Below are 15604 nucleotides of genomic sequence, written 5' to 3'. Positions count from 1 at the left end.
GGGGGGAGGGTCAGAGGGAGTAGCAGACTCCCTGCTGAGCAGGGTGCCTGATGCGGGACTTGATCCTGGGATTCCAGGATCATGACCTGGCCCGAAGGCAGCCGCTTAACCAACTGAGCCACCCAGGTGCCCTGGATTGAATGTTTTAATTTGCTGACCTCAAATTAAAGGAAGAAGAGGAAAATATTTCTTAAGGAATATTTGTTTTAGAGATAAAGGAATAGCTCTTGTAAAGCAGTTTTTTGAATTACAGTGAAAAAGAATCAAAATTTTAAGTTTCTGCTGAAGCGTGTAAAGTTTAACTGCTTTAAGAGTATGACTGACACACGATAAATTGCACATATTTCAAGAGCACGTTTTGGTAAATTTTCACGTATGTATTCAACTATGAAACCATCACCACAATCATGATAATAAACATATCCATCACTACCCCTCCTCTTGCCTCTTGGTAATTCCTCCCTCCTGCCTGCCTGTCTTCCCTGACTCCCACACTCTATGCCAGCCCCCAGGCAAATACCAATCTGCTTTCTGTCACTGGTGATTAGTCTGTATTTTCTAGAATTTTAGAGAATAGAAGCAAACAGTATTTCCTCTTGTCTGGCTCTTCTTGTTCCACACAATTTTGAGATTCATCTACATTGCATGTGTAGCAGTAGTTCATCCCTTTTTCATTGCTGAGTAGTAGTCCATCATATGGACGTGCCACAGTTTGTTTATCCAGTTCATCTGTTGATCAGCATTGGAGTTGCTTTCAGTTTTTGGCTATTATAAATAAAGCTGCTAGGGACCTTCATGTATAAGTCTTTGTATGAACATACGCTTTCTTTTTTAAAAATATTTTATTTATTTATTTGAGAGAAAGAGAGAGAGAGTGCACGATCGGTAGGGGAGGGGCAGAGGGAGAGGGAGAAGCAGGCTTCCCGCCAAGCAGGGAGCCCAATGCGGGGCTCAATCCCAGGACCCTGGGATCATGACCTGAGCCAAAGGCAGACGCTTAACGACTGAGCCACCCAGGCACCCCTGAACATATGCTTTCATTTCTCTTGGGTAAATACCTAATAGTAGACTGATGGTATATATTTATCTTTTTAGGAAACTGCCAAAATGTTCTTCAAAGTGGCTGTACCATTTTACATTCCCATCAGCAATGTATGAGAGTTGTTGCTCCACGTCCTCATCAATCCTTGGTATGGTCAGTCTTTTTAATAGACACTGTAATAGGTATGTAGTGGTATTCGTTGTTTTAACCTGCATCCTAATGATGCTGAGTATCTCTTCATGTGCTTGTTTGCTATCCATGTATCATTTTAGTGAAGCATCTGTTAAAATCTTTTTGCCCACTTTTTAAAAAAGATTGTATTTATTTTGAGAGAGAGACTACGTGCACATGACTGGGGGAGGGGCAGAGGCAGCAGGAGAGAGAGAATCTGAAGCCAACTCCAAGGTGAGAATGGAGTCCAACGCACAGCTCCATCTCACGACCCTGAGATCATTCCAGAACCAAAATCAAGAGTCAGACACTTGAGCTGCTGAGCCATCCAGGTGCACCTTTTGCCCACTTTTTAAATTGGGTTATTTTCTTATTACAAAGTTTTGAGGGTGCTTTACATATTCTAGATACAATTTCTCTATCAATTCTGTGATTTTTCAAATGTGTTCTCCCAGTTTGTGGCTTGTCTTTTCATTAAGAGCTCAAATTTTAAAGTTTAAAAAAATATCCCAAAATAGAAAAGTTTTAGAAGACAGTGTATTAGAGTCAAATCACTGAAAAAGTCTAAAACATTTTCATGAAAGCATACCAAAAAAGTACTTTTTAGTATGTAAAGTAATATTTAAGTAATAATTTAAAGGATGGGGTGGTGGCAACATTTCTCTTTGGTTAAGGAAGATATTACAAAATAACCTTGAATGTGGCTACTTGACTAATATTAATGAAAGCTTTCCTTTAATGTCGTGTCTTTCCCTTGATGTCTCAGAGATGCTGTAATGCTTCAGAGCCAAATGCTAGGAAATCTGAACCCACTCCAAGTCTCCACCAAAAGAAAGCAGATTTGAATGAAGGGAGAGAAACTGAACATTAGTAAAGTGACTTTCTATGCCCTTGGCTTAAAATGGCAGGAAGTAGGGGCACCTGGGTGGCTCACTCTGTTAAGCGTCTGCCTTCGGCTCAGGTCATGATCCCAGGGTTCTGGGATCGAGCCCCGAGTTGCGTCCGGCTCTCTGCTCAGCGGGGAGTCTGCTTGTCTTCCTCTCCCTCTGTTGCTCTCCCTGCTTGTGCACACCCTCTGTCAAATAAAGTTTTAAAAAAATATGGCAAGAGATATAAGTCAAACAGATGACAGAACTCCCATTCACCAGACAGTTCACAGAGAAGAGCCTTCCCTGGGCTCTATTGCACCTGGCCCTAGATTTCTGGATCCATAGATACTATGCCTTGGGCCACTGCCCCCCGACCTCCTATTTGGTCAGTAATTCTTGTGGTTTCCCTTTTAGGCCTTTCACATGACATTCCGGCATGGTTTTGGCCCTGTTTAGTTTTAGTCCTTTGATTTTGGCATCCTCTGTTGCCCCCAGTGAGGATCTCAGGTCTCATTGGGAAACTCCTCCCCTGCTCCCACCCCTCTAGCCTCCCCAGTCAGTCGCCATAACTAAGTGAAGGTAGAAGAGAAATCAGATTTGGGGACAAGCTAAATTGAAGAAAAAGAATCTTTAGATGAGTATCAGGCCCAGGAATATGTACTGTACAAATTTAAAACACTTTGGCTTGGAAAGCAGTTTGGAATCTGCACGTAGTGGATATTATTTATTCTATCACGATTCCTATTCCTTGAAAATATAATGCATGTGTTAAAACCTGTGTTAAATGACAATTGTTAAACTGTGCATATAATAAAATCTACAGGTGAGACTGTCCCACAGATACGATGGTAAAAGCAATATACTGAAAAATGTTCCATCTTACTGCAAGTATAAATTGAAAGGCCAATTGTTTAGAAAAATTTCAAGTGATAATATTTATTACTGGAAGGTTTTGATGAAATAGTACCACAAACACACCGATATCTGCAAGGTAAAGTTTAAGTCTTTTGAAAATTCATTTGATAGTGTACATAAAGATCCACATGCTTATTTATAGTTTTATTTTTTTTAAATGCATTTTTTTTTAAAGATTTTTATTTATTTGTCAGAGAGAGAGAGCACAGCAGGGGGAGCAGCAGTGGGAGAGGGAGAAGCAGGCTCCTCACTGAGCAAGGAGCCCGATGTGGGACTTGATCCCAGGAGCCTGGGATCATGAGCTGAGCCGAAGGCAGACGCTTAACGACTGAGCCACCTAGGCGTCCCTTATTTATAGCTTTAAAAGCAGTAATCCCACTTTGATAATTTATTCTAAGGAAGTAACTCACAAAGGAAAAACCTCTCCAGATAAAAGTAAAAAGAACCCAAATATCCAACAAGGGGAATGGCTAAAAAATTATTTTATTTTCACTCTATGGAATATTATGCAGTCATTGAAAATTATATACAATCTATATTCAATCTCTAAGGACAGCATAGTAACACGTAAAAATGTGTGATATGTTAACTGAAACAAAATTCAACAGTTTACATACAGTATGATTTCAACTCTGTAAAAGTGTGTGGACAAAGACTGGATGTATCTGAAATGTTCTAGTGTGAGCTATGATTTATTCACATGTTAAAATACTACACAGGAGTGAAAAAGAGTAAGTTATAGCTACACCCATCACAAAAAAGAATCTTGCAGTTATAAGATTGAGGGCGGGAAACTTAGAAAAGGATATATAAGATGCAATAGAGAAGATAGGTAAAACAATATGCACGTTGTTTAAAGATACATATATAAGCAGGAAATATAGACATTCATGGTAAAGGTAAACACTAAATTCAGGATCATGGTTACCACTGGGTGGAGGGGAGGAAAATGCAACTGGAGAGGGACACAGAGAGCTTCAACTACATTCACATTTCATTTCTTTACCTGGGCTGTAGGTACATGGCTATTTATTAGTTTTTACACGGTTTGGTGTGAAATATTTAAAATAAGTACTTTTTAAGATAGCGTCAAAGCCCTTACATAAGGTCCAACAAGACTTCCTCACCCCAGGGTGCTTGAGGGCTGACTTAAGGTGCAGTGGCATGCTCCCCCATCTCCCCAGCAGCCCCCTTCCTGTGGTGTCTGCCCACATGCAGCACAGAGGCAGATCCACAGCCGGGGTGATGGGCCTTGACAATCATCTTGAAGAAGCAGGCTTCAAGGGTAGGTCTGAGTAAGGCAGAGGAACAGTTCCCATGTCTGGCCCTGTCCACTTGACCAGAGTAGAGGAAGAAGTCCTCTTGGAGAGCTGCTTCCTACACTGTGTGGATGAAGCACTGAGAAGTGGAGTGAGAGGTGGAGAAGTCAGCTGGCTGCCGGGGCTGGATGAGGGGCCCTCAGTCCAGGTGTCAGTGTTCAGTCATGAGGTCCTCCACCAGAAGATTTCCTAAGTTGGGTCCCCGCTATGGCCCCCAGTGTTCTAGATTTATGGACGTAGTTCCAAGTTAATAATGTATTAACTGCCCTAATATATTATGAGGCACTGAAATCCAGATCGCTGAAAAAAAATAAGGTCAACACATTTTGTATTAGTTTTTTATTGCTGCTGTAAGAAATAACCACAAACTTAGTGGCTTACAACAACATAAATTTATTATCTTACAGTTCTGTAGGTTAGAAGTCTGACAGGGGTCTCCTCATTTGGCTAAAGTTAAGTGTCAGCAGGGCTGTGTTCCTTTCTGAAGGCTTTAGGGGAGATTTTCCAGCTTCTGACGGCTGCCCACCTTCCTTGGCTTGTGGTCCCCTTCCCTCATCCTCAAAGCCAGCAATGTTGTGTCTCTTACATTCTTCAGTCGTCTCTCTCTCTGACATGGCTGGATGCAGGAGATTAGATTGGGCCCATCCTGATAATTCAGGATAATCTATCTCCATATCTCAGGGTACTTGATATAATCACATCTGCAAAGTCCCTTTTGCCATAAGTGCCTAGATTTCTTATTTTCTCAAGGGATGCAAAGTCCCCATTGTCATGTCCCAGGACTAGGATATGAAGATCTTTGGGAGGCTATTACTGTACCTACCACACACCTCTCTAGTAGGATCATTGAGGCCTTCTATAATGAGGGGTACAAGTGTCCTGGGAATACAGTCAAGCTATTTGGCTCTATCTAGTTCATAATTCCAGGTTTCCTAAGAAAAAAAATTTTTTTTTTTGCTTCCATTAATACTTTTTCCTCATATGGGGTTGTCTTACACTCTGCTACTGTCAACTTAGAGAGAAAGTGTGTCAAGGTAGAAATAACATTTCACCAGGACAGTAGAGGTATCCATCATTGTTACGAACGGCCTAGGAGACTGGGACATCTGAAGGCTGGCTGATTGACTGATTGATTGATTGACCTCCCAATTCTTTACACAAAGGTGATTAAATACATAGAGTAAAATATAAATTAAGTACAATTCAACCACAATGTACTGAACAAGTGAAGGACAATCTGCATCTATGAAGACAGTGAAGACCTGACTATAGTGCCATGTGTTTGGTACTGAGCTTCCCGGTAGCTAAAGCAAAACTGCAATCTGGCCAGTTACATGATTTTCATTATTCATGTGATAAAAACACACCTGTTTCTAAAGACAAGTTTTTCCTAGTAGGTCTGAGGCCTCAAAGGAAGTTCTCATCCCCGTGGCACTAAGTGAAACAACAATCTCTCTGTAACAAACGGAGAAAGAGGTTTCCTAGGATTGCTGAGGGCATAACACCAACCTCAGCTTCATAAAAGCAATTCTGTGAAGGCCAAGCCAGCATGTTCCACACAGCAGCTTTCTGAGAATAATCATGACCCAGGTCGTGACTCCTTATTAAGCAGTGAAATGAATTTATGACCAACACAAAAACAAGGAATAGAACAGAAGAATAAAAAACCAGCGGTTCTTCTGTGTGGGGGGACATGTGTATCTGACCAAGAAGTGAGCTGTGTTTTCTACTGTGCATCACTCCAAGAACCAGGAGACGGCTGCACAGATAATCCATCAGGGACGAAGAGCCCTTAAACAAGCTCTGAGTTGGTCAGCGAATAGGCTGATGTTAGATCCCACAGCAAGGGTCTGTAGTGCAAACATTGCTTCTTACACCAGCGTCAGAATAGGATTTAGAAATCGAAGCCAGGAAGGTGAGGAATAGGGTGTGGTAGGCACAGTAATGGCCGCCCCAAAATCTCCACACCCTAGTCCTGGGACATGACAATGGGGACTTTGCATCCCTCCATAACATAAGTGCCCAGGATGCTTGAGAGAGCAAGGAAACAGATGGTAAGGTTGACATCTCCTTGGGGAAACTGAGGAGCAAGCATTGTACCTGACTGGACAGCCATCCCATCTGTGTGACTAGAGTTCTAGTCGGCCCACAATCTTCCTCAGGAGGAGGCTGTTCAGTGGCAGAGAGACCCCCTAACTAGAAAGTTTTCTCAAGGGAATACTGTGTCCAAATCCAGGAACTGGTGGGTATGTTTAATAGTTCAGAGGAACCATAATACACTGGGTTGTGATCGTTTTCTTTTGGCTCACTTAGAACATTCTTCCTAGAGTCGTAATTTTCTGTCTTGCATCATATTTGTTTCCTTTTTCTATGATTATAGGAGATGAATATGAATATGAAAATAATCTGCTACCTTCTGAGTATTTCCTTGACTAGAAATAAACATCTAACTTTAAAGACTACCAAAATAATAAATTAATGTTTTACATAATACAGAGAGTACTATAGTAAAGTATATGTGTGTGTATATATATATACATATATACATAGTAAAGTATGTATGTATGTATATATATATATATATATATAGTAAAGTATAATGAAGTATATGGTATGTTTTAGGATAGTATTTCAGTTTTTTTATATAACTATTATATAATAACAGTTAAAGGATATCTTCTATATTACTGATTTAAAAATATTTTATTTTTATTTTTTAAGGATTTTATTTATTTATTTGATAGAGCAAGAGTATAAGCAGGGGGAGCTGTAGAGGGAAAGGGAGAAGCAGGCTCCCTGCTGAGTGGGGGGAGCCCGACTTGGGGCTCAATCCCAGGACCCTGGGATCATGACCTGAGCTGAAGGCAGACGCTTAACTGACTGAGCCACCCAGATGCCCCTAAATATATTTTATTTTTATAAAAAGATTCCTATTTTACTGAAGATGGGCTCTAGGAGGACCTTGAGGAATCATTACTATTAGCCTAACCTGAACCCTAAACCCCAGCACTGTTAACTAGACTCTTGTCTGTTCCCTCTGATCAAATCCCTGACTTGGGTGTACCTTATCAAAGGCTTCTAGGATCATGACACATTTTGCACTTGACAGTTAAATACCCACAGTGCTAGAGCCTGGCAGTAGGCAAAGCTGGGGTCAAGGACCCTGTCTCAAGCTGGAGGAGGTCAGGAGGTGAAAGGAGCAACAGGAAGTTCAGAAGTGTGATGAACCAAAAGCAAGGGGTCAGAAGGGCCACAAGAAAAGCACATGACAAAGCAGTAGAGGACATATGAGCCATCAAACTTAGCTCCAGCAGACCATGTCTTGCTGGCCTAGAGCTCCTTAGAGAAGGAGAAGTGAGCCTTCTGGAGCATGCTTCTGCATTTCAGAAACAAAGAGCACAACCAAAACTCTTTATTTCAGAAAATTTCAAACACATACAAAAGTAGAGCGAGGAGTATAATGAACCTCTGTGTGCCCATCACTTAACTTCAACAATCATCAATATTTTTCCATCAGTTTTTCATCCATCTCCAACCTCCCGCCTTCCCAACTCTGCCATCTTTTCATTTCCCTGGAGTATTTAAAAGCAAACCTACCCACTCTATGGGAGAAGATATTTGCAAATGTCTTATCAGATAAAGGGCTGGTATCCAAAATCTATAAAGAACTTACCAAACTTAACACCCAAAGAACAAATAGCCCATTCAAGAAATGGGCAGAAGATATGAACAGACATTTCTCCAAAGAAGACATACAAATGGCCAACAGACAAATAAAAAACATGCTCCGCATCACTGGGTATCAGGGAAATACAAATCAAAACCACAATGAGATACCACCTCACACTCATCAGAATGGCTAAAATTAACAAGTCAGGAAACAACAGATGTTGGTGAGGATGCAGAGAAAGGGGAACCCTCCTACACTGTTGGTGTGAATGCAAGCTGGTGCAGCCACTCTGGAAAACAGTACGGAGTTTCCTCAAAAAGTTGAAAATAGAGCTACCCTACGACTCAGCAATTGCACTACTGGGTATTTACCCCAAAGATATGAATGTAGTGATCTGAAGGGGCATGTGCACCCCAATGTTTATAGCAGCCATGTCCACAATAGCCAAACTATGGAAAGAGCCCAGATGTCCATTGACAGATGAATGGATAAAGAAGAGGTGGTATATATATATAATGGAATATTATGCAGCCATAAAAAATGAAATCTTGCCATTTGCGACAATGTGGATGGAACTAGGGAGTATTGTGCTAAGCAAAATAAGTCAGTCAGAGAAAGACAATTATCATATGGTTTCACTGATATATGGAATTTAATAAACAAGGCAGAGGATCATAGGGGAAGAGAGGGAAAAATAAAACAAGGTGAAATCAGAGAGGGAGACAAACCATAAGAGACTTTTTTTTTTTTTTTTAAGATTTTATTTATTTATTCATGAGAGACAGAGAGAGAGAGAGAGAGAGGCAGAGGGAGAAGCAGGCTCCCAAGGAGCAGGGAGCCCGATGCGGGACTCGATCCCAGGACCCTGAGATCATGACCTGAGCCGAAGGCAGACGCTTAACCATCTGAGCCACCCAGGTGCCCCATAAGAGACTCTTAATCATAGGTGATGTATATTAAGGAGGGCACGTGATGTAATGAGCACTGGGTATTATAATACCCAGTGATATATAAGAATGATGAATCACTGAACTCTACCTCTGAAACTAATAATACATTATGTGTTAATTAACTGAATTTAAGAGAAAAAAATAAAGCAAACCTACCCATTCTATTAATTCACTCATAAATACTTTTCAATATGTAATAGATAAGGGCTTTTAAAAGCACAACGATATCCAGGTGCCTGACTGGCTCAGTCAGAACAGCATGTGACTCTTGATCTCAGGGGTTTTAGGTTTGAGCCTCGCATTGGGTGTAGAGATTACTTACATAAAACTTAAAAAAATAAAAATAAATAAAAACAATGATATCAATGGTATTAAAATTAACAATAACTTAATATTATCTAATACCCAGACTATGTTCCTTTTTCTGCTACTATCTCACAAATACCTTTTTAGAGTAGGTTTGTTCAAATCAGGACCACACAGGTGTCACAAACTGCATTTCGTTGATTTGTTCCTTGTCTCCACTGTCCTTTAGTCTATACTAGTTATCCCTTTCCTCTCCCTCCCTTTTCTTGCACCATGTGTTTACTGATGAGAATCTTCCACACTCTGGATTTGTTATCATGGTGTCATCTAATATGTCTCTTTATCTACAGTCACGGTAGTTTGGTCTTGAAGCCTGCTTTCGGATCCGGTTGTTTTGGTGAGAAGACTTCATAGATCTGCTGTGTGTGTCCTCCTGCATCACATCAGGGGGCACAGGTGTGCATGTCTCATCTTTAGCGGCTTGAGATTGATTAGCAGGCTCAGGTGCTTGTCAGTTTGACCCATTCATTAAAAGCTCCCCCTCAGGGGCGCCCGGGTGGCTCAGTCGGTTAAGCGTCCGACTCTTGATTTCGGCTCAGTTCATGATCTCAGGGTGGTGAGACTGAGCCCCACATCGAGCTCCGCATCAGGCTCTGTGCTGGGTGTGGAGCCTGCTTGGAATTCTCTCTCTCCCTTTCCTTCTGTTTCCACCACCCCCCCAAACACACACCAATTCTTTCTCTCTCTCAAAAAAAAACCTCCCCCTCAGTCTTAAATGTAAGGTTTTAGCAGCCATTATAACTGCTCCCAAAAGATGGCTCTTCTCTTCTGCTTTTAGTAGCTTACCTTTTCAGTGACGAGCTCTGCCTCCCTCATCAGTTATTTGGTTTCTCTGAGAGACAGTTTGTACAAGTAGACTGCAGCCCATTTTAGAAATGACATAGTGTGTCTGACATGCTTCTAGTTGTGTCCTCTTTCTCACTGAAGCTTCCCACCGCTGGGAAGACAAAGGTCCACTCACGTTATCTTTTATGCCCGAAGCACAGAAACTACTAATGAACGACAGAATGGACTGAGGGCTCTCCTCTCATCTCCCTATGCTCAGATTTTACTCGTTTTCAAAGTCCAGCTGCCAATCCCTTCACGAGGTGTCCCATGACTCCCCCACTTGGACAGTATCTGCTTGTCTTCTGAGCTTATCATTCAACAAACATCGCCTCTGTTAGACACTGGTCACTGTATCACTTTCTAAGGAACTTCCCCTTTATCCCTTGTGAACAGTTATTTATGTATTTTATCTTCCTTTCTAGGTTTCTTAGAAGCAGAGATAATGTTTGATTTGGCTTTCTGCCTCCATAATGACTAGCATTTTTAGCCTTTTGTGAGATGTCAATGGTTACTTATTAAAATTTAAAAAATAATGAATTACAAGAAACTTGTGAGCCCTCACCATGTTGGACTTTTTCTTCTCTCTCAAAGCTGAATGGTTATGCTATGAATTTATTGCAGAATGCCAATTTTTTTTAAAAGATTTTATTTATTTATTTGACAGAGAGACACAGCGAGAGAGGGAACACAAGCAGGGGGAGTGGGAGAGGGAGAAGCAGGCTTTCCGCGGAGCAGGGAGCCCGATGTGGGGCTCGATCCCAGGACCCTGAGATCAGGCAGACGCTTAACGACTGAGCCACTCAGACGCCGCAGGATGCCAATTTTTAATAATTTAGAAATATGATAGACTTCTCTAATTAACTACTATTAAAAAATAAATTACATTAATTAATCACCTTTTCTTATGGTGGGATCCAGTTGGATTGTAACTCTGTAACTACCTAGATACCAAGATCACATTTTCACTTTCTTATAACATATTTTTCCTGTTTTATCTGCCTTTATTTTTTCCCAGCTTTATTGAGATATAACTGACATATAACACTGTGTAAGTTTAAGCTGTCCAGCATGCTGATTTGATACACTTCTGTACTGCAAAATGATCACCACCATAGCATTAGCTAACACCTCCATTAAGTCACATAATGACCATCTCTTTTCTGTGGTGATGCTTTCATCTGTAGATGGCATCTAAAGTGAACTATTTCCCAAAGTACTCCTTAATCATAGTTGTTGTAAACAGCTATTGATATATTGATATTAAGAATGGTGGTAGCAGAGTGCCTGGCTGGCTCAGTCGGAAGAGCATGCAATTCTTGGTCCCAGGACCGTGAGATCGAGCCCCATGAAGGGTGTAGAGATTACTAAAAAAAAAAATTAATTAAACTTAAAAAAAAAAGAATGGTGGTAGCATATGCAAAAATATAAACGTGTTTCAATCACTGTGAAAAATAGCACCCATTTTTTGATTTCTGCATTTTGAAAGAAATAAATCTGATTAGTCTAAATAGGTAGGACAATATGTAAAATTTCAAAACCTGAAAATGCAAACTTAAATTCTATACTTTTATGGTTGAATAATACTGCCACAGTGCCAGTGTGTGACCATTTTAATGAACAAATTTTTTGAAGGTTGATAGTTTCTAAAACTTGTTAATAAAATGGCACTATGGATAAAAATGCTAGCAAAGCAACAAAGGTCTTTCATACCAAGAAATCAAGCTCTTCGTTCAGATTGTGGTCCTTATTCAGTTTGACTCCCAATAAGACAGGCACATCTCTAATATTCTTGGCTTCATCTGAATCCAAACTTGTAACCTGAGATTAAATATATTTGTGCTCACTTCCAATACTTTCACATTCCTCGGGAGATCTGACAATAAATACTTTATAAGTTTAACAGTCAAAGAGCTCTTCAGTGGCTAGAATAATAGAAGTGTAGAACTTGGAGCTAGAAGGATTTCAACAAATAAGCCAAAAGAAATTGTAATTTTGCATGTTAAAGACAGTACACGGTAAGGGCGCCTGGGTGGCTCAGTTGGTTAAGCGACTGCCTTCGGCTCAGGTCATGATCCTGGAGTCCCAGGATCGAGTCCCGCATCGGGCTCCCTGCTCGGCGGGGAGTCTGCTTCTCCCTCTGACCCTCCCCCTCTCATGTGCTCTCTCTCTCATTCTCTCTGTCTCAAATAAATAAATAAAATCTTTAAAAAAAAAAAAAAAGACAGTACACGGTAAATGTTAAACTTACCTTGATAACCTGATCTTGAAATGCTTTTTCTTTTGCAATTAACTCTCTAAAAGCTGTGATTCTGTCTTTATGTTCCAGGAACTGAGGAAAAAAGAGTTTTATATTTCAGAAAAGGAGAAGAGATAAAAGTACATTCGATAACATTTATAGTAAGATCATCGAACCATGCACTGTCTAGTCTCTGGTCTCCAAAGATCTACTGTTTTTACAGCTCTTGTACAGAAGGGAGTTTAGATGGCAGATCTGAGAGTCCTCAGGAAGGCCTGCTCATCATGCTGCCCCCTGACTGGCATCTGGGAACGTGGATGCAGGAGGAGTTCCATCATTTTGTACTCTGAATGGCTCGTTGTGCCTAACCTTTTGTACAGAGAGTGTCGTTCATACTGAACGCCTCTTTCCTTCCGGAGGGTCCAGAGTTTTAGTACGTGCTAGGGTGACATCCCTATGTGAGCAGCCCGCAATAAAAACCCTGGGTGCTGGGTCCCTAATGAGACCCTGGAAAAATTTCACACATATTGTCACAGCTCATTGCTGGGAAAATGAAGTGCATCTTGTGTGACTCCACTATGAAGGGGCTCTTGGCAGCTTGAATCTGATTTCCTCTGGACTGTGCCCCAAGCCCCTTTTCCCTATGCTGACTTTGCCCTGTGGCTTCTCACGATGACACCGAGTTGCGACTCTGACCGTATGTGCAGCCCCACGGGTGCTAGCAGATCATGGAACCTGAGCGCGGGCTTGGGATCTCCGGGAGCTTACCCCAATATTCAGTTGTTTTTACAGTTAGGCTCTCAGAATTCTTCTGTAAAGAAAAAAAAAAAAACCTACCAACTTTTCCTAGATGTAATTTATAATCATTTCTTATTTGTTCATTTGTTCCTTCATGAAAATAACAATAAGTTTTAATATTCAATATTCAAATTTCTCCAAAAAGCAGTGAGGTAAAGTGTGATGCACAGAATTATTTTTATTATGAACTATTTCCAATATTTATTTATTTATTTATTTATTTTTAAGATTTTATTTATTTGAGAAAGAGAGAGAGAGATTGAGAGAACAAGTGGAGGAGGGTCAGAGGGAGAAGCAGGCTCCCCGCTGAGCCGGGAGCCCGATGTGGGACTCGATCCCAGGACCCTGGGATCATGACCTGAGCCAAAGGCAGATGCTTAACCGACTGAGCCACCCAGGCACCCGGCCAATATTTATTTTTTAAAAGATTTATTTATTTATTTGAGAGAGAGAGAGAGAGAGGGAGAAGCAAACTCCCCACTGAGTGTGGAGCCCTACGCAGGGCTTGGGGCTCGATCTCACGACCCTCAGATCACGACCTGAACTGAAATCAAGAGTTGGATGTTTAACCGACTGAGCCATCCAGGCACGCCAACAATTTCTAATATTTAAAAAAATAGAGAAAAAAACTGAACGAACCTCCATGTAATTATCACCCAGCTTCGACTATTGATGGCTACTGGCCAGTTTTGTATCATTTATACCCCCAACCATGTCCTCCTCCCTCCAATCCCCCTTCACAGAGTCAAATTACAGACACCACATCATATCACCTGCCAGTATTTCAAACAACAACACAAATATCTGAAATTTTATTTCTATAACATCATGCTCCAACCCTCAATGGGGCTTATTTTTGAAGGCTGGTTTAAGAAATGGAGGACAGTAGTTTCTCTGTGTATCTGTTATTCCTTGATCAGGTTAACTAGGAGACAAAGAGACTCCCTGGACTACCTGCAACAAATATTCTATCCACCTCAGTTCAGAGAAGTAATTTCCTCATAACATAGGACTGAATTTGTTTCTACGATCCAAGATCCCATATTTGAATACATTTTTATTCCATTAGCTGATAAACTTGCCACTTCTGTATTCCTCTCACATTAAAACTGGCACAAGTTAACAACCTGGTATCACCTTTTATTTTAGAGAAAGAGAGAGAGAATGAGCAGGAGGGGCAGAGAGAGAGGAAGAGAGAATCTCAAGCAGACTCCGAGCTGAACAAGAAGCCTGACGCGGGTCTCAATTTCATGACCCTGAGATCATGACCTGCGTGGAAACCAAGAGTCAGATGCTTAACCAACTGCACCACCCAAGTGCCCCGCCAAAAACAATTCTTCAAAAAAATCCAAATTTGGAGAATTTCTTTATACTTTTATGTCACCTTTTTCTTTGATTATTTTTTTCACCAAAAATGATACAATTTTTAGAATAAAGAAAAAATACAGTACCTCTTTATCTAAATCTTTCTTTTTAAGATGGAAGTGCTTCAATTTTTGTAGCATTGTATCACTAACTTTTTCACTCTTTTTGAAATGTTCAATAACGGGAGTAGTGATGTCCTAAGAGTAACAGTTTGAGAAGCTATAGTAAAAAGTTTTCAGTAAAGCTAAAGGGAGGACAGAAAACACACACACAAAATTTCCAGAATAGGTGACCAAACCAAAAAAGATAAAATATTGAACTCAATTCTTCAATTACTCATAAGACATCCAATAAAGAGTTACTGTGGAAAGAATTCTTATAGATTCACACTTGTATATAAGTTGTTATTGGGACAGATTAGTATGATCTCTGGTAAGTTAATATTCATCTATAATAACAATACATGCTTACACATTCACACCTACACCCTCTCTTAGCCTAGCCTGGTCAGTTTACAAATCCAAACTTCAGCCAAATTGCTATATCTGACACCAGAGTAATCAGACATCCTCAACAACACTGAAACTCTAGATAACTCAAGGGTGCCCAGAATGAAGGTATTTGTATGCATAACTTCAGGGTCAAAAATGTGTGCATGAGATATGATACTTCATGTGGAAAACCCCAAAGACTCCACCCCAAAACTGCTAGAACTCATACAGGAATTCAGCAAAGTGGCAGGATATAAAATCAATGCACAGAAGTCAGTGGCATTCCTATATACCAACAACAAGACAGAAGAAAGAGAAATTAAGGAGTCGATCCCATTTACAATTGCACCCAAAACCATAAGATACCTAGGAATAAATCTAACCAAAGAGGCAAAGGATGTGTACTCAGAAAACTATAAAATACTCATGAAAGAAATTGAGGAAGACACAAAGAAATGGAAAAACGTTCCATGCTCATGGATTAGAAGAAGAAATATTGTGAAGATGTCAATGCTACCTAGAGCAATCTACACATTCAATGCAATCCCCATCAAAAGACCATCCACTTTTTTCAAAGAAATGGA

The 15604-nt window shown here is 40.5% G+C and overlaps 1 protein-coding gene and 1 long non-coding RNA gene across 2 annotated transcripts in view; one reads left to right on the top strand and one right to left on the bottom strand.

Annotated features, from left to right (window-relative positions):
* The window catches only part of SNRNP48 (small nuclear ribonucleoprotein U11/U12 subunit 48), a 51557-nt gene that overhangs the window by 30992 nt on the left and 4961 nt on the right, over positions 1–15604 (top strand). The gene's annotated exons all lie outside the window — the stretch shown is intronic.
* Positions 10760–12465, bottom strand: LOC145722817 (uncharacterized). Its single transcript, XR_014147384.1, has 2 exons — positions 12379–12465; positions 10760–11948 (listed from the first exon to the last, which is right to left on the bottom strand). It is a non-coding gene; the product is annotated as an uncharacterized LOC145722817 (long non-coding RNA).

This window comes from Leptonychotes weddellii, chromosome 8 (genome assembly GCF_054177405.1).
Source record: "Leptonychotes weddellii isolate Sample4059 chromosome 8, ASM5417740v2, whole genome shotgun sequence".
NCBI classification, from domain to species: Eukaryota; Metazoa; Chordata; class Mammalia; order Carnivora; family Phocidae; genus Leptonychotes; species Leptonychotes weddellii.
The sequence above is the reverse complement of the archived record's forward strand: the minus strand, read 5'-3'. Positions and strand labels throughout refer to the sequence as shown.